At 44.9% G+C, this 19,700-nt stretch overlaps 1 non-coding gene across 1 annotated transcript; it reads right to left on the bottom strand.

Annotated features, from left to right (window-relative positions):
- Positions 1-4,049: 4,049 nt before the first annotated feature.
- On the bottom strand, positions 4,050-4,207 carry LOC111553501. The gene has a single exon (XR_002734970.1). It is a non-coding gene; the product is annotated as a U1 spliceosomal RNA (small nuclear RNA).
- Positions 4,208-19,700: the final 15,493 nt, after the last annotated feature.

Raw genomic sequence — 19,700 nt, 5'->3', positions numbered from 1 at the left:
TTTGTTTTTTTTTAGTAGAGATGGGGTTTCGCCATGTTGGTTAGGCTGGTCTCGAACTCCTGACCTCAAGTGATCCATCTGCCTCGGCCTCCCAAAGTGCTGGGATTACAGGCGTGAGTCACCATGCCCGGCCCAGGTTGTCGGGGTTCTCTCTCCTTCTCCCTCTATCACTTTCCAGGAGGCAGGCAGCCCCAGGCTCATAGGCCAGCAGCTGAGATGAGGAGACGTGGCCTTCTTCAATGACATCAGCAGACAGTACCAGGGAGGATCTGGCTAACTGGGTCTGGGTCACTGGCCCCTCCTTGCCAGCAGCCCTTCTCAGGAGAGGAGCTGTCGTCTACTGTGCAGCACAGGGCACAGGTCCTCTCTGTCCAAGGATTTAGTTGGCTTCAGGGAAGGCCCTTATGAGGACCAGAAGATGGAAATGAAGAGGTCAACTTCACCAGCACCAGCCACCTGTCCAGAATGTCTCAGCTCATGTTTCTTCCTTTAAGGTTCAGAAGGGTAAAAGGGGGCCACCAAGCCTTATTAGGAGGGTCTGTCATTCTTTGCTGTTACTAGCCACTTCTCTGGAACACTTGTGTCCCCGTATTAGTTAGATGCTTGCAGTTTAAGGGGACTTTGGCATAATCCCATTGCTTTAGGTGATAGGGGATTATTGGAAGTACATGCCAGGAGGTGAGGAAGAACGGTAAATCTTCTCGGCAGTCACAGCTGGGCTTCACCAAGAACTAGGGTATCATCCATGGCCATATGGGATTGGACAGGAGTTTGTGTAACCTAGTAAATAAAACCCCATGTTCCATAATCAAAATGCCTGGGTTCAGATTGCAACTCTGTTCTTTACTGCTGTGTCACCTCTCTAGCCTCAGTTTCCTGCCATCTATACAGTGGTGACAATAATAGCACTGACCATGTGGAGTCCTTGTCAAGGTTCGGTGAGATCCTGTGCACAAGAACCTGACAGTGCCAGGCACAAAGTTATGCATAATGAGTATTGTTGTCAACTGTGGCTCCATGGATACTGTTATTATGAATACTTGTTATTAGCAGGGGCTTTGCCCCTTTTTGTCCACTCTGGTGTTGGGGAGTTGGAGTGCTGGCTACTCTTTTCTGTTCTGCCACATGTACCATTACTCTTTGATGACAGCTCCCCATGTCTCAGTCAGATGTCCCAACAGAAGATCTGATTGGCTCTGCCAGGTGTTATCTAGTTTTGGGCAGCCCTAGTGGGCACACGGGGCCCTAGTGTTCACACTGGGCCACCTTTTTGGTCTCTTTACAGCCTATGAATTACCCCCTTGTTTGGTGGATTATAGCCAGAACAATCTATAACTAAGAATCCTCTCAGATTCTGGGCAGAAAGGCATCTTGCAGAGCCGTTCCAATGTGACACCTCTAGAGTGTCATCCCCTAGAATATCACCTTAGAAAGGCTCTGCAAGATGCCTTGTCAACCATGGTGGACCCTGTTAACCATTGTGGGCTAGCCAGGGTTTTATGGAGATACCTGTGCTCTGCTAGCGAGAGCCCCAACCCATCTCACCCTATGTGGATCCCTCCCTAATTCTGCTGGGATTCCTTCTCACTTTTCCTCTCACATGTTCCCAGCCTCAAGCAACAATGAGAGGTCTGTATTGGAAGCTAGAAATGTTGAGTTTTGAAGCAAATTCTTTGGGGAGGGGAGTCCCCTCATAGCAATGCCTCTGGAGTAAGGGGATAAAGACAGAAGGATGGCTGACAGATTCCCTAGGGAGCCCCAGTTCTCTTAACTGAGTGGTTTTCCCCAAGATGGCCCCTCCCTCACGAGGGTAAACGGGGTGCCTGGCATAGCTGGAGAAGTCTGCTGGTTCTCCCACTGACTAGTGAGGGAGCAGAGAGGGCAGCTGTGCACAGGTTTCTGGACTGGTCTCTTGGAGACCCTTTTGGAGGCTGCCTCTGGAAGATTCACTCCTAGGCTCTCAGAAGATCTGAGGTAGGCTGTTAGCTGAAGCTCCAGAATCCCCTTTCTTTTATTTCTTCAGCAAGTCCCAGCCTGTTGACCTTTGGGTCCCGGTACTGAGCCCAGCTCTAGATTTATCTACCCCGCTGGGGCCAAATGCCTGACTTGTTAGCCATGCCGAATGGTTTTATTTGTTTCTGTTGTGCATTTTTATCATTTTTGTTCATGTATCTGGAGGCTTTCCTTAGAAAATGATGGATGCGTTTTCATAAATCAAAACATAAATGAGAAAGTATATAAAGGCAAAAAATAGACCCAAAGCCTGGAATTTGCCACTAGGAGCTGCTAGCTATTTCCCAGGGAGAATGCACTTTTTGATTTTACAATGTCAGATCCTGACTTATTTCACAGAGTACAATTTTCAGAGCACTTCCTAATACTACTGACCACAGTAATAATGATGACAATCTCAACCGTGCCTGGTATGGTGCTGAATGCTTTTGATACATTATCACACTTAATTCCTACAACAGTCTGAGGAGCCATGTTTCTTTCACTATCCCCATTGTAAAGATGAGTAAAGAGAGGTCCAAATGATTTTGTTACTTAACCAAGTTCCCATCTTTGGTAAAAAATGGGATTAAAATGCAGATTTCTCATGTTCTCAATGGATGAATACCTCAGACTCCCTTTTCAGTGCTTGCCGGAGGTGTGTAAGGGTGGTGGGTTGTGGCTTCTCCTGCTAGCTCTGCTGGAAAGCAGGTGGCTGGGAGTGGTAGGGGCAGCTTTTAGTTGGAGGGGCTCATGAGACTCTGTCCTCATCAGCTCTGTTCACAGAGTGCCCCTGAGCAGAACACCAGCCTTGCTGGGTGGCACATTAGCTCAGTGTCCCATGACTGTCTCACCACGATGCCTTAGACAATGTCGCTATCACCACTAGCAGGAACCTGCCCCCTCCACTCTGCCACTTCCCTGTTTCATCACCCTTGAGCTATGGTTCCCTCTTCCAGAGGGTGTCCTGTAGGACCTACCCACAGGGTAGGAGTCTGATACAAACCAGAAGGCAACTGGTGAGAATTCCACATGCTTCCTTTATTAGTCACAAATCCACTGGTTGTACGTGGTAGAACTTTCACTGGGACCAGCTTAAGAAGAAAGGAGGGCTGGGAGTTTATTGATTCATGTGATCAGAGCGTAAAATGTTTTTTCTTTTTTTTTTTCTTTCCTCTTGGGGAAAATCCTAGTTTCCCTGTTCAGTCCCATGCCAATCCTTGGGCCAATCAGAGGGATGGGGAAACTGTCCAGTTCAGTTCATGAGCCCTCTTTTCTGGCAGAAGGATGGGTAACTGTGATTTTTTTGTGCTAGAACTACAAAATCAGAGTTGGGGGCAAGATGCTCACAAAAGAGGAGGCTGCTGTTCTTGTAGACAGTTTGGTAAATGTCTAGGACATTTTCTATTGCTTTTCTTCATTCTATGCCTCCCTTCTTTGTCTGGGATATCATACACCTGGTCTGAGTCAAGGTGCTGACATAAATCTCTGGTGAACTTCTGAACAGTTCCACTCCTTGTTCTTTCCAGGGTGCCCCATCCCATCTTAGGGCTTCTGAGCTTAGATCCTGTCCTTTGCTCAGGCTTGGAGACCTCAAGTGATGTCACTAGGAACTATTCAGGATTGTGGATGGGCTTTAAGCCCACAGAGTTTCTAACTGACCATGTTTAGAATTTTCCATTCAGCAGGACTTTTCCTCTGTGAACATCTGGTAGGACCCAAATCCTATCCCAATTTTGTGTTCTTTTTCAGACTTTCTGAACACTAAAAACATCTGTAGTTTTGCAAAAGGTTCTGTCACAACTTTATGATTGTAAATAGGCTAATTAGCCCAATCACTTGTTATTTCATCATCTGCGTGGCACCACCTGGCCCTGGAGTATGTACCACTCTGAGTACTAGGCGATGAGCAGGGCAGATGACCACCCTGACGAGACTCTGAATTAGGAATCTCATGACCCTGCCTTGGTACTCTGGCAGGGAAGTCCTCTCCTTCTTAATAGGAAAGGATTAAGATATGGGCATTTTCTAAAACAAATTATTATTATTATTTTTTTTTAAGCATGAATGCAGTCCCCCACTACTACAAATTATGCAGTCAGGTTTCCCACATTTGGGGAAATCGCAGGGGCCAGCACATCTAGGGTGCAATGGATACGCCTCATCCTCGGAAAACTACCTTCAAGGTCATAGTATCTCCCCTGCCAGTAAGTATATCTAAGAAAAATATTTTTTAAAACTACTTAAAAAAGAAAACGAACAAATTTCTGGTAACTACCGTGTAACTCCATGATAAACGATTCTCTATCTGCTTCCTACCAGGTGACCCCGGTACCCAGTGGTCTATCAGGTACTCAGTTCTGCCCATGAAGCAGTTCGGAGCTTTGCTAGGTTCCTTCTTGTAGTGTTCCAATCTGTCTTTCGCACTTGATCTTGTCTCTTCAGAGATGTCATAAACTCTCTAAGGACGGGAAGCCTATCTCCTATTTCTCTGTTAGGCATATGGTAGGCATTGATAAGTCTTCCTTGGCTAGGGAGCTATAATTGTAACTGTGTGTGTGTATGTGTGTGTGTGTGTTTTGGGGTGGGGACAGGGTTGGCAACTACATGCAAATACCCTGAGATCCCTCTAGCCCTAATCTCTTGGGAATACCTAAATCACACGTACATAAGTTTTAATTCTTGGGTGAGGTGCTGTTTCCTAACTTTGCTGATTTCTAACTGCCCCTTTCCTGTAATTGCTGGGTCAATGCAAATTCTCGGCTTCACGTTTGAAATGCCACTGCTTTCCATCACAGTGATGAATTTACATGGGACAAACCTGAGGCCAAACAGTTCTGGCTCTTACTCAGAGCCTTCCTACCAGTCACCTCCCAAAGTAAAAGAATAGTAACATACCTGACCTGTTCTTCTGGCTTCTCTAAAGCCAAATTCCAGCCTTGGTTATGTTTCTGTTCATTTGGAAAATATCTGTACGAAATGTAGGTGCATGTCATGGAGGAGGCAGGGGGGGTGAGTGAAGTGAGTCAGAAGGAAGGAGGAGCGCTCTCTCCCCCCGACCCTGCCGCTGCCTGCTTTCTTCCAATGAGTCTAAATGGATTTTTGGGATCTGATGTGGCCACATGAAGACGTGTCTCTGAAAAAGCAAAATGTCAGTGTTTTGAGGCCTTTCCGTTGGGGAGGGACGGAACACGGTGGTCACTGGTTGTTCTCCTTAGGCCAGACAGGAGGAAAGGGAAGTATGTGTGAGTCTCTGATAATTCTCTTCTCTTTCTTTCCCTCACTTTTGTTCTTCAATAAATCACTCAGGACAATCTGCTTCTCCTTAGTGGTGTGTTTTCCTAGGGTTCAGCCTTTGTTTGAAATTCTAGAACAACAGAGTTGCAGTAAATATGGTCAACCTACGTGTAATTACGCTGGTATGTCAACTTTGCCCCGCAGAGTTGGGTCTGCTCTGGTTAACCAGAGGCCCCCCTGACTCAGAAACAAGACCTCCTGCAGGACCCTGTGGAGGGCCGACCCCGAGCCCTGTGTCTGAAGGGGGTAAGAGAGCCCATAATTATGCTCATTGTTTAGGTCGGAGCACAGGAGGGTTTACATTAAAGACCTCAGCTGGCACTCACAGCATGCCTATGGAAAAAATGAACTGCTCTCCTCCGCCCGCTTCCCGGTCCCAGCGTTGCCTGTCCAAGGGCTTTGGGTTTCACAGACGCCTTCTGTGACTCCACTTTCTGACCACTCCTGATTAGAAGCTTGGCTTCCCCCAGTTCTAAGAGGCGTCTCAATCCAGAGGTTTGGAAATTGAGCCTTTCAAGAATCACAACATGTAGGTCTTGGGAAGGACCTAGAGATGATGCTCTAAGTGGGTGTCTCTTAAACTTTAATGCTCACAGGACTCACCTGGAGTTCTTGTTAAAATGCAGACCTAAATGTGGTAGTCTTGAGGTGGGGCTGGAAAGTCTGCATTTCCAGAAAGCAGTCTGGTAATGCCCTGTGCTGGTTGTTGGACCCCACTTGGAACATCAAGATTCTAAGCTAAGCCTTTCGTTTCACAAAGAATAAAAGGGAGACCTGGAGACCCAGAAGAGCTTGTTGGGGCAGAGTAAGGACTTGAGTCTTCCTCTTGTCATGGTGTTTCTCTGGCCCTGCATAGATGCTCCTGGCAGGGATGGTGTGTGTCTTAGCAGAGATGGTGGTCCCTTCTGGAACCACACCTAGAATCCAGGAGCAGGTGGCTTTTCCCCAGATGCTCTGGAGTGGATTGGATCCCCAGAGATCTTGATGTGAGCCTACAGGCTTGAGCAGTCGAGAAACTGGGTGATAGTAGACCACCTACTATAAGATCCTGCCTGGAATCTTCAGTGGGTGCAGGGGAAAGGAGGGTCTGTTGAACATGCTGTGTATTGAGAGATGTGTACGTCACCAAACCCCAGGCTACTGATGTGACATTTCGGATAGGCAAGTGAGATTTGGAGGGGAGAATATGTGGCATCATGATAGAGGGGAATGGATGTTTTTAGTAGAAATCAAGGACCAGGTTGGGCGTGGTGGCTCAGGTCTGTAATCCTAGCACTTTGGGAGGCCAAGGCGGTTGGATCATCTGAGGTCAGGAGTTCAAAACCAGCTTGGCAAACATGGTGAAACCCCCACTGTACTAAAAATACAAAAAATAGTCGAGCGTGGTGGCACGTGCCTCTAATCCCAGTTACTAGGGGGTGCTGTGGCAGGAGAATTGCTTGAACCTGGGAGGCGGAGGTTGCAATGAGCTGAAATTGCACTACTGCACTCTAGCCTGGGTGACAGAGTGAGACTCCATCTCAAAAAAAAAAAAAAAAAAAAATGGAAATCAAGGATCACAGGCTTTTTTCCAGTCTACCTCGATGGGATCTTGGACAACCTTTCTAGACTCTCTCATTATAGTCTCATATGTTATCTGCTTGAACCCAGGTACTGGGGCACTTGCTCTTTTGACGTTTATTTCCACTCTAAATTCAAATTGTGGATATTATCCCTTTCTCTCTCTACTTCTCTTGCTCTTCTTTCTTTTTCTATTTTTATCTGTGTTGTGGCACTTTGGTGTTATATATACAGTTGTGTATTGAAGAATTGACCAAAAGAGGGGTCTGGCCTTTGCCCTTGGCTCCTGCGAGACAATCTCTAGGCCCCTGAAGTGTCCAGCCTGATGTCTTTGTTTGTCTGGGGGCTTTGGCAACTGAACAGTCCAATAGTGCATTTCATAATCCGGGCTTTGGGACCCACCATATCAGTTCTAACCTCCATGGGAACTAGAGGCATAAGATATTGGCCTGAGCCTCCACTGAGGGCTGGAGACTTAAAATCAACCATGTGGACATTATGTGACTAAGCCCCAAGGAAAACTCTGGACGCTAAAGGCTTGGGTGAGCTTCCTTTGTTGACAATACTCTGTGTGCATCGTCTCACATTGTGGCCAGGAGGAGGCAACACTATCCACGACTCCATGGGGAGAGGAAACTCAGAAGCTTTGTCTTTAGACCCCTCCTGGATTCCGCCCTACGCGTGTCTTCTCTTTGCAGATTTAAATTTGTATCCTTTTGCTATAACAAAATCACAAGCATGGCTCCTTCCAGAGTTCTCTGAGTCATTCTAGTGAATTATCAAACCTGAGGGTATTTGTGGTGAACTCCCCAAATTAGTAGCCAGCTGGCGTGTCATGAGGATGGCATGGATACCCCCAAACTTGCAGTTAGTGTCTGAAGTGAGGGAAGCCTTGTGAGGACTCTCCTTTCAAACTTTGTGGTTGGCTGAACTCTTAACAACAGCAGTGCATCAATTTAGCAAGTATTCTGGAAAAAACAAAGAAATACATCAACTCCTTTAACCAAAGCCTGCCTGGTTGTAGAGTGGATTGAAGAGTCTAGGCTAGAGTCTAGTGGATTAAAAGCCTGAACTTTGTAGAAAGCCAGCCCCACAGATGGAGCTGGGCCTTACTACTTTCTGGTTGAGGTGGGCATGTTACTTAAATCCCCGAGCCTCAGTTTCCCCATCTGTAAAACATACTTACCTCAGAGGTGTGTTGAGAGGGTGACATGAAATCAGATATGTAAAGCACAGGACATACAGGAGCATTCCGCACATGGTCACTGTTGTGGTTACTGTTATCATTATTGCTTCTGGCTTTGTTGTTTGTGTGATTTCCGTGTCTACTTACTGATATATGAATTACTATTTTGCCTTGTTCAAAATAGTGCTTGACTGACTCAGACAGATGGAAGTAAGATAACCTGATACAATAAACTGCCAAGAAGTAGGAAATAAGTATTGGGTAATTGGCAGTGGCTGCTGAGGGAGAAGTGGGGGTCCTCTCTTGGGGTCTCTGGGAGGCTGAGTCTGGCTAAGGGAAAGGTTGCAAGATTGAGCCTGGCTAAGATTGGGAGAGGTACGGCTTAAGACATGATGACATGTCTTTATATCAGTAGGGGTAATCATGCAGAGCCAAAAGGTGAGGAGAACAGCAGCTGGCCTGGCCTGGAGGAATTAAGAGCCAGGCCCTGTGTCTCTGGACTAACTCATCCATCTTTATGTCTTCCACAGATTTCTGTTTGGTAAGCAGAGTGGTCATTAATAGAGGTATGCACTGTGCCATAAAGAGCTAGGGGAGAGAGGAAAGGTGGCATTTGGTTTTGGGAACCTTCCATCTCCCTATCCTTTCCCCTCATTTTGTCATCTCGGGTGTTGCCAAGTCTCTCCAGAGGCTCATTTCCATTTTCTGCTAATTTGTTACTTGCGAACTAAGATATTTACTGAGAAAGGTTCTTGACATTGCCCTTCCAAGATTTATATTTTAATGAGCGGGAGGAGTCTCTTTATGAGCCAAAAGAATAAAACTGTAGTGATAAGATAGGGTGATAAACTTCACTGATAAACAAAAAGTGAAACTTGAAACATTAACCTCACGAGTTTGGGTGCGGTGGCTCACGCCTGTAATCCCAGCACTTTGAGGGGTGAGGCTGGAGGATCTCTTGAGGTCAGGAGTTTGAGACCAGCCAGGGCAACATGGTGAGACCCTGTTTCAACAAAAAATACACAAATTAGCCAGGTGTGGTGGTGCACGCCTGTGGTTCCAGCTGTCCCAGCTGCTTGGGAGGCTGATGTGGGAGGATTGCTTGGGCCCGGGAGGCAGAAGTTGTAGTGAGCCGAGATTGAGCCACCACACTCAAGCCTGGGCAATAGAGCGACACCTTGTAAAAAAAAAAAAGAAAAAATTAGCCCTACAAAACAGCAAAACTCCTATCTCCAAACCCTCTAGTCAAATCCTAGAGAACTGCTGCTTGAGAAGTTCTTACTGAGCTCTCTGGAGTCCACAATCAGGGGTAGAGTCCTGAATCAGATGCCCATACCTGAATCATGGCTCTGACACTGACAAGCAGGTCCTTCAGCCTTTCTGTGTCTCAGTTTTTTTTAACTGGAAGATGGGGATAACAATAGTTAACTATCTCATAGGGTTGTTGGGAGGAATAAATGACTTACTAACATAAAGTATATTGGCCAGGTGTGGTGGCTCACGCCTGTAATCCCAGCACTTTGGGAGGCTGAGGTAGGCAGATCACTTGAGGTCAGGAGCTCGAGACCAGCCTGGCCAACATGGTGAAACCCCGTCTCTACTAAAAACACAAAAATTAGCCAGATGTGGTGGCAGGCGCCTGTAATCCCAGCTACTTGGGAGGCTGAGGCAGGAGAAATGCTTGAACCCAGGAGGTGGAGGTTGCAGTGAGCTGAGATTGTGCCACTGCACTCCAGCCTGGGTGACAGAGCAAGACTACATCTAGAAAAAAAAAAAAAAGCCATTATATTTTGGTGGCCGATGGTGTTTTAATAAAAAAACCAAACAAATAAAAACACTGTATTAGGGCAGTTCAGTCTTTTGATCACATAATACTTGGATTGTACAAGTTGACCACTGGTATCTTAGGATCTCTCAGAGTTTTAACTAGTGGACCATGAATCAGGCAAACAGATAAAAACGTGGAAAACAATGTCTTTTTGTGATTCACCAAGTCTGATTAGCAGTGGGAATGTGCATGGAACAGATCCTGTTTGGTTAAATAATGGAAACCAACATTCTCTTGCATTTGGTAATAATATATTTGAGGTACTGGGGATGAGCAGTTTCTGGTTTGATGGTCTAGGTCTAGATTGCCCCAGCCTTCTCTTTGAACTTGACCTTCAACTGCTGGATCTTGAACCAGAAAACAGTTGAAAGAACATAGTGGAGACAGCGTGGGATCAAGCATGAAGACCGAGCTATGTGAGTCTGGATCAATCACAACTTTTGTGAGCCTCAGTTTCTATATCTCTAAAATGAATACCATAAAACTTCCTTCACAGGGCTGTTAGGAGAACTAAATGAGATGATGCATTTGGAATGTTTTGGAAATGATTAAGGGTAGTGCAAATGTCTATTATTGTTTTGTTTTTGAAATGTATTGACTCATGTCATTGCTCCTAGAAGGAAGCCCAGATAGGTTCAAACCCTTGCCGAGGATGAAATAGAGGGAGGATGTGACATGCCTTAGGGCTACTGTTGACTGAGCTTAGCAATCACCTCTCACCCTTGTCCAGCATGTGGGTCTACTTGCCTTCTGATCGGGAGCAGACATCTGTCTTTGGTCTGAGTTTTCTGTCTGCTTGGCTGAACTGTAAGGATCGTTGCTATGTGTTGGATTAGGTTCCATTCTGTGTTCCATCACTGATTAATTTTGTGAGTCAATTAAGTCATAGAGGTCCAGTGTTTTCACGGATTGGGCAGCTCTGGTTCTACCTGTCTCAAAGAGAATTTGGAAAATAGAGACAACTTCAAAGTAAAAGCACTGCTTGTTAAGTTTTTCCATTCCGGAAGCAGGATAGCATCATGATTAAGTACACAGACTCCTGGGTCACTGATTGCAGGTCCCTTAGCACTCTGGGCCTCAGGTTTCTCATCTGTAAATTGAGAATAACAATAGTAAACTGGGGTAATTCTAAGGATGAAGTGACTTAATCATGTGAAGGGCTTCATTACAGTTCCTGGTCCAGGTCAGTGCTCTGCAGGTGTTAGCTACCATGGAGTAGGACATATTCTGTATCCCCCCTTTGAATGCAAGATTCCTACAGGAGAAATAGGTGCAGAGATGATTGGGACCCTTTGGTCCTTGTTTTTCTGTAGTATTTTCCTGTAAGTCACTGGCAAGTGGAAAATTGGCTAAGCATTACCAATCTTTGTTAAAAAGTGTGGAAAAAAAGGTGTTTAAAGATAAATCCCCTAAATAACAACCCTTCCCTGACCATCTTCTCCTAGATCCTCAGAAACAGTTTTGTATTTCTATGAAGCTACAGGGAAAAAGGCCCTTGTGTTTGAGTTAACACATACAATAATTTATTCTGTGCTAGTTGCACCATCACAATTGAAATCTCCTCTCATGTTCTAGAACAGATAGACAAGGTCATGCTACTAGGTTGATCAGTTAGTTCTACTTTTTGTTTATAAAGTTCGTCTTCTCAAGTGCTGCAAGAGGCACTGTCTATTCTCTGACCTGCTCTGCAAAGTTTAGCGCAGGCAGGCAGCGTCCCATTTTGCAGAGCAGGAGCCCAAAACCCTGAGGTACTTTTATTGGCCATCTTCACCATGAGTACTGATAATGATTGTGTTATTTTGAGATTAGTAAGGACACTTTTGGACACTTCTTGCTGGATAGAAGTCCTTCTTGAAGGAACTTGGGAAGATTTCCTCAGAAGCACGCTGGCCGAGGCCTGGTTTAGGAAGGTTCAGTGGATGTTCATTATGATTGTTTGCAGGAAAATTCAATCGATGTGATACTTTGAACACGTCACCCAAAGAATACCAATGTTGACCCCAGACACTTGGGATCTCAGCTCTTTGCTGGAGCTGGGTATTCTTGCTGAGTCCAGAAGGAAGGAAAACAGCCAGGTGAGCAGGGCACCAGGAGCTCCAGGTCTGTGTGGCTGCTGGCTATGGTGCAGGGCTAAGGGCGTGTGCCTTGGGAAGTTTGTACCTGATGCAACGATGAGGTTTGCAAGAAAGCTTTCCATTGCTCTATTATTGTTTATAAATAAAAGAAAGTTTTTGTTTCTTTCTTTCCAAACACACAGGTAGAATTTGTTCAGTAGAATTCAACACTCTGGACCAAAGAGGAGGGAAAGGAAAGTCATTTCTTACTGTCTTATTGGTGATCGTAGTTGCGGTTCTGAGACTGGCGTTGTCCAGGGTCTGGCATAGTGCAACATCCTAGGAAGTTGTGGGAACATTTAGTATTAGCCTTGGCATTCAGATCCAGGAGCTGTGTCACCACTGGGGTGGTGACATTCTCTTATCTGTTCACTTAACAAGTTTCCTCCCTACCGCATTTACGCCTCATTCTTTCTAGAAGAGATGCTATTTTCTGAGAGAATGTTTTGAAACATCTGAGGATCCAGTGGTAGAGGCTGTGGTGGGCAGCCCAGATCCCCGCTTCAAGACCAAGGCACCCAGCTGCCCAGGGAGAGTCAGCTGCTGATGGTCCACAGCTGGACTTTCTCTGGAATCAGCCCTGGCAGAAGGAAGTGGCCTTACCCCATCTTACTCCTATTCCTCTGGGGAACCCTGCAGCCAGTCAGTTGGCTGAGGAGTAGAAAAGCTGGGCTCCCTTGCTCTAACTTGGGACAGCTCAGAAGGGCATCCCACCTCCGGAGCGCCCCAAGGGAAGGAGGAAGCCTCTGTTACAACCACACCCCACTTCAACTCCCTCACCTGCCTCCTCCTGCTTTCCCTTTTCCCTGACAGGGGGTGTTCCTGAGTGTTCCTCAAATTGCTCTGTACACAATCTCTAACACAGAGTCTGGTTCCAGGGAATTTGATGTAAAGTAAGTCTCTTGGCACCATGATTAGGGATGAAGCAGTGTCTTTGGTCTTTGACATTTTCTATCTTTTCTAGAAATGTTCCCTTGTCATTTTTTTCCAGCAATGACCTTGGGGGCAGGGACTTTCAAACCCATCTAGGTCAAAATTGTTTACATGCATATATCTGCATGTCATGCAGATGGAAAATCTGAAAGGACACTCTCTGAGGTGTTCACAGTTATGGAAGAAAGGAAGTGAAGAGTGAACTCCGATTTTAACTAAATAAACTTCTATATTGTTAAAATAGTATAATGAAAATGAATTAATGTATCTCCTGTATAATTACTATTGTTTCTTACATTTTGGCCTGTTTTAGAATCTGAGGGTGATCATCTCACCAACCCATGTATCCAAAATCCCCAACCTTGTCGTTTCTTCCTCCCCACCTTCCTCTCATTCTGTGGGAGCTCCGTGCAGCTGGTCCTGAGTGTTGGGGTAATGGTGGGGTGAGAGGTGGGGAAGTGAGGATGACCCCCAACCACAGGGGTCAGGGGTCAGCTTCTGCCACTCGCTTATTGAGATGCATCAAAGTACAACAATAATCTGTATCCCTTGCCACGATAAGTTGATGAAACCTTCCTATCCCAGTGTTAGAGGAAGTGTTTACTATTTTGTTATAGTTAATAAGAAGGGTTTCCCTTCTTCCTGATGAATTCCACATAGAAGCATGAGGATTTAGTGCAAAGCCAGCATTCTGATGTGGCTCTGTCTTTCCAGATCTTTCGTGGTCCAGAAGAACATGTCTGGTCCCTGATCTACTGATGAGGGATGGTTAGTTATGAGAAGGGGCCCGTGGATGGCTGTCTTTCTCCCTGAAAATTGGTTTCAGTGTTTAGAGCTACCTCTTTGGTTTTGCAACTTATCTGTAATTCAAGGTATCAAGGTCTGACCCTTTTCAGTTGGGGCAAAGACAGGCTGTTTTCACTTTGGGGAGATGGAGAGGGGTGAACTTTCATACTCACTCTCGCTCCCGCCCCTCTGCGAGTGCCAGTCTTCTGTTTCTCTCTTCCAGGTAGTGCTGATTACTCAGAGCACAAGATGTGAAAGGACATGCAGGCCACAGACATCGAATCTGTTAAAATCATTAACAATTGAACAGTAACTCCTGAAATGGAAGCCCAGATCCTATACCTTGTTCTAAGAAAAGTTACTCTCCACCATCATGCCTCAGTTTACTCATGTGGAACATTGAAGTTACAGCACCGAACAGAGGCTAGAGGGGGTGGGTGTTTGCTAAGTGGGACCTGGGGCTAACCTTTCTGATCTGGCCTGCCTCCCTCAGGGGGCTGTTCAAAACTCAATCCGGTTAATGAATGTGGCTGTATAAAGCAGAATGTTTGTGAATATAAGACAGTCATCAAGTTAAAGCAAATATATGGTTTATTTGCTTTAAATAAGGTCTTCAAATAAACATCTTCCTGGAGGTCAAATGCTAAAGTGCACATTACCATGGGTGGATAAAAGGAGACTATTTTGTCCTGGGGCACTGTTTTCCAAAATGTGTTCCAAAGAACCCAAAGCACAAAAGATGTTGCTGTAGAAAAAAAGCTGTATGTATGTATGTATGGATGTATTTATGTGATCAATGTGTTTGGCAAGTAATGCATACACATTTGGGTGAATGAGGCTATGAAAATGAATCCTTATAGAGGAAAAAATAAATAGTTATACAGTTATTAAAACACTGATAAATGCCACAAACATGACAAAATCTAGAAAACTAATATAATATTGTTACTCATTAATCGCTTGACATATTTCTATAATGCTTTATTTTAATCTATATTTTACAGCTATGCACTCTTTGCTCACCTCTTCATATGACAACAATTTTGAAATCTTTTCTACAAAGGGGCTAGAAACATAACTTAGTCTTTCCCTAACATGACTGATGAAAATTTGTTTTATTTTGTTATTAATAATTAAGAAAATGTCAGCTTTGTTGCTTGTTATAGGTACTATCATGTGAAGTTTTAGGATTGATGACAAATTTGGGACATCTCTTAAGTTGCCTTCATATGTGAGCTGTAAGATTTCACTATGTTCTGAGTTTTCCATTGCAGTAATTTATCTCACCTATTCTTTAAACTGATGACCCTCATTAACCAGGCCTTGAAAGGGCCCTATCTAGAGAGGGGCATTGACACTTAAGCTTTATTCCTGTCAAGGTACATTTGCCCCTTTACAAAACCTCTTCTCCTATCCCTCAAGTATTTATTCAGAGAAATTTCAAACCTAAGGACAAGTTGGAAGACTAGTGCAGTGGACACTTGTACAGCACTCACCAACATTCACCAATAAACATTTTGCTATATTCGCTTTACCTCTTTCTCAATCTCTACCTCTCCTACTCTCCTGTTTACACACACACACACACATGCACCCCACCAACACATCACACACCACACATACACAAGGGTTCAGGCTATATTTTCTAGGAATGAGGACATTTTTGTACATAGCCATAATACTCTTATCATGTCTCATAAATTTTACATAGACATTATAATGTTATCTAATAAACACTCCGCATGCTATATGCTTATACTAACTGGTATCAAAAGTCCTTTGTAACCTCTTCCTTTCCTTTCCTTCCCCTCTCTTTCCTTTTCTCTTTCTTCATTTCCTCTCCTTGCCTTATCCTATCTATTAATCTTTGATTACATCCTTACATTTTGGTTCACAACGTCCTAGGATCACATTGCTCTATTTACCCTCAGAGCTGAAATCAGCCATTCTCTCCAAGGAACCCTGGTTCAAGGATCCCTGTCAAAAACAAAACACCTATTAACATGTGGCGGATGTTGGGACATTACACTGTGGGGTGAACACCCGTTATATCTGGATCCTTGTGTCCCTCTCCCCTCTTTGTGAGCCAAGTCCTTGGACTTGCTACTTAAGTACCAGGGAGGCCACAGATGTTGGTGACACCTGTAGACTTTTTGTCAGGTATTTGAGAGATGCAATTCATTCCATGGAAGAAGGCTCAGTCTGCAGACCCCTGGCCTTCTCTTGTGTACTCCTCCTGTGGTTGGGAAGTGGGGTGAGGAGAGAGTAGACCACAGAGACAGCCTGTGTTAAAGGAGGAAGAAATTTCTGGAAGTTTTTCTATATCTAAATACTACTCCTCCCTGTTATTGATTTCCAAGTCATTGTTTAAGGTCCAACTCAGTGTCATCTCTTAAAACACCAGTATCATGTCTTTAGATAGCTGGGAAGTCAGTCTCCATCTGCATCTCTGGACCCTGTGGTGGGAGCCTATGAAGAACAACCTGAAGCTTTGCCAGGGCCTTCAGCTATGGGTTTTAACATTGTGCAGAAACAACCTTATACATTTACATAGGTTTACATAGGTTAAATTTACATAAATTTAAAAACTCCCCTTACAACCTCTGGGAGGACAACTTTGGAGACCTGCGAACATCTCCTGAGCTAGGGATAGTCAGCAGGCCTAGGCCCTGAGGGGCAATCAGGGGTGACAACCAGTGTGTGTTGCTCAGCCTTGCTTCCTGGTGCCACTTCAGAGGCATTAATATGTTTCTTCTGAGAACTGTCCTTTGAAAGAAGTCCTGGAGTGGAGCTGATTCTGTAAACTTGATGCTATCTGGAAACCAGAGGACCAAACAAGCAGCCTGTGGAGGCCAGGAACCCTGGGGATACGACCCAGGTATTAGTTGGAGTGCCCAGGAGAGGCCCCAGGGAGGTGCTGATGAGGTGGGACAGGACGTGACCACTACTGTGAGCTTCTAGGTCGGGGATGGGGCAGAAGAAGCCCCTCCCAGGGGTTGCCCCAAGTAGGTGCCTATGCTGAGACCGAGGACCCTGGCAGGAAGCCCTTCTATAGAGACAGGATTTTCCATTTTTCTTCTACAAGTGGCTGAAGGAGGAAGTTGGAAAATCAGTTAACGTTTCTCCAGTGCGATCTCTTCACCTACAAAGCTGGGGATTAGATGACTAGTTTTCATGAATAAAAGAATTTAAAAAAATCAGCAAAATGAGACCTTCTGTGGAAGCCCAATTAGGTAGAAGTGCAGCTGCTCTATTTGAAGAGGAAGTTGGGGCCCCAAAGCCTTCCCAGAAGCCCCTTTTGCCAACCTTCCTCCACCCCTCCGTGGCCCCTGAAAGGAGCTCTGGTTTTCTATAAACAGATTCCATCTGGAATAAAAAACAAAGGTCTGAAAAGTTTTTCTCAATCTAAACATGCAAATACAGGCAAAAAATTGATTATTTGGAATCCTGCGTGGAATGCGCTTGTGAGGGCTGGTGAGGAGGCGCAGGAAGTGCCTTCAGCATCATGTGTTTAGATGGCTGGGCAGGAGGGCCATCGAAGGACCCTGGAATCATCAGGACTATTGGTGCTGACCAAGGCTAAGTGGACCAGAGAAACCCCTGTCCTGTGGCTGTGGGTCTTGGCTGTGGGGAGTCAACAGAGCCATTGGGTCCAAGTCTGAATGTGTCCTGAAATGCCTCCTAAAGCCTTCATTGTTTCTGGTCTGCTAAGCACAGGTCTGCGTTAACACTGTGTAGAATGGTTATAGGCTTCCTAGAAAATATGAGCAAGGATGGTAGTTTTGAGACACTCTGTCCTATGTAATTCTTGTTTTAGAAGAGGATTCATTCTACGTTTGCCCAAGATCCATAAAGAGTCTGTGCATACTAGACAAGAACTGACACTTCTGGAAGGTTTTAATTTTCAAAGAACATCTTATGATCTCATTTGATCCTCACAACAAATCAGAAAAACAGGCAGGGTAGGTATTACACTCATTTTCAGATGAACAAACAAGCCTAAGGGAGGGTGAGTGGCGTGCTCACACATGGCTGGCACCTGTGAAGCTCGGACTGCATTTTCGATTCTCCAAGCCAGCCCCAGCTTCCCAGTTCTGTGTAGATAGTGGATCAAATGCAGGTGGTTAGAAAAGAGCTTTGTTGCTTTGGCTTCTGTGAGGAAGATCAGCCACGGGCATGGTTAAAGGTGGAATTAAGATCCCTTACCAGCTCCACTAAGTGGCTACTCTGGGCTTCAAATGCCACTGCACATTTTGGGATCCACTGGGGAGAGTAGTGCCCACCCCCACTCCTGCCCAGCCTTCAGTTGTAATTGCTTTTCCTGTAGCTCCCTGGGGCAGCAGGATGTGGCAAGAGTCTACAGACTTGAATGCTACTTCTAACTCTACTGCCAATGGTTCTTGTGTCTTGGGCAACTTCATTGACCCTCAGAGGATATTGAACTACAGCAGTGTTTCTCAAAGGGCTGTGCTGGGGCCACCTGTGGCAAAGTTATGTGTGTGTGTGTGTGTGTGTGTGTGTGTGTGTGTGTGTGTGAGAATGTCCTTTGTGTGTGTGTTCCCAGGCTGATCCCCACATCCACTGAATCAGAGTCTCTGGGGCTTGGGTATCTTCTCCTTTGGTGATTCAGCAGCACACTCAGGTTTGATGACCACTAGGCTAGAGACTCCCCAAGTATCCTTCCAACTTAATGCCTCCTTTCTGCAATAACCCTCTTCCTTGACTCTGGGTGGGCTGAGATTTCTGTAGCAAAGGGTAGCACTTGATTTAACAGTAGATTTAAAAAGCTGTTTCAGGCGGACTTGCAAAAACCTGAGAGTCCAAGGGGGAAGTTACAGAGTAGGGGGTGCAGGAGTGAGTGTGGAGTGAGAAGACACCTGTGTGCCTGTTTCAGAAATGAAGGTAATTTCCTAAACTCTGCTCATGCCAAGCAAAAGTATTGGGACTATGCTGCCTCTTACTAAAGACAAAATAAATCACTGTTCCAGGGAGACACTTCTTGCCTTTTTTTGCTATCCTATGTCTACTTCTCCATGATTCAGGTGTTGACGAGGACTCTCACCTGGGAGAAGAGCTCATTCTTGCTTCCATTTCCCTGGGAAGAACAAGGCTGAAATGACTTACTCTACAGACCACAGAAGTGAGACCAAAAACACTGAGATGAGGAAGAGGTCAGCAAAAGAGTCATATTTTAAAATATGTGCAATACTTATTATAATTGTTCTGTGCACTCCTATGGTGTGTTAAAAGATTTCACACTTTATAAGATCTGGCTCCCAAGCTGAATATGATATTGTCTTGTACTCAGGTTGCATATAAAAGTGGCTGTAACAGCTTAAAGAGCTAGTCTTAGGACTAAGACTAGCAGACTGGTATTAGATAGTTTATGCTTATGAATGTGAATTTGAATATTTTAATACACCAGGGTTGATAAAGTCATCAAAAGTGTCATGGTAAAAAGCCAATTCCTAGGAGGAGACCATTGTCTTAAAAAATTATTAGCATTTATAGCTTATGTGGGAACATAAGTTCTACTCATCGAAGACTATAGAAGAGGTGGTTTTGTGATACAAAATGTGCTACCTGTACAAATTTAATGTGAAGTCCAAATAGTGTACCTATGTGAGTGGGACACCATGCAGATAACTTTTGGTTATTCAAGGTCTCCTTGTATAATTTAGAAAGGTATTTGTTGTCAGCAAATACTTATAAATTATTTCCAGCTGCCATGAACTAAATTTTAGGTACACTCTTTTCTGTGAGACAGAGAGGTGCTCATTTGGGAATGGATTCTGGCCAAGAAGTATGCAAGATCTACTGGAACAATGGGAGGTAACATTTGGAAGAAGGAAATAAAATTGGCTGGGCGGGGTGGCTCACCCCTGTAATACTAGCACTTTGGAGGGCCAAGGCAGGTGTATCACGAGGACAAGAAATTGAGACAATCCTGGCCAACACGGTGAAACCCCATCTCTACTAAAAATACAAAAAAGTAGCTGGGCGT

Source organism: Piliocolobus tephrosceles, chromosome 15, assembly GCF_002776525.5.
Source record: "Piliocolobus tephrosceles isolate RC106 chromosome 15, ASM277652v3, whole genome shotgun sequence".
NCBI classification, from domain to species: Eukaryota; Metazoa; Chordata; class Mammalia; order Primates; family Cercopithecidae; genus Piliocolobus; species Piliocolobus tephrosceles.
The sequence above is the reverse complement of the archived record's forward strand: the minus strand, read 5'-3'. Positions and strand labels throughout refer to the sequence as shown.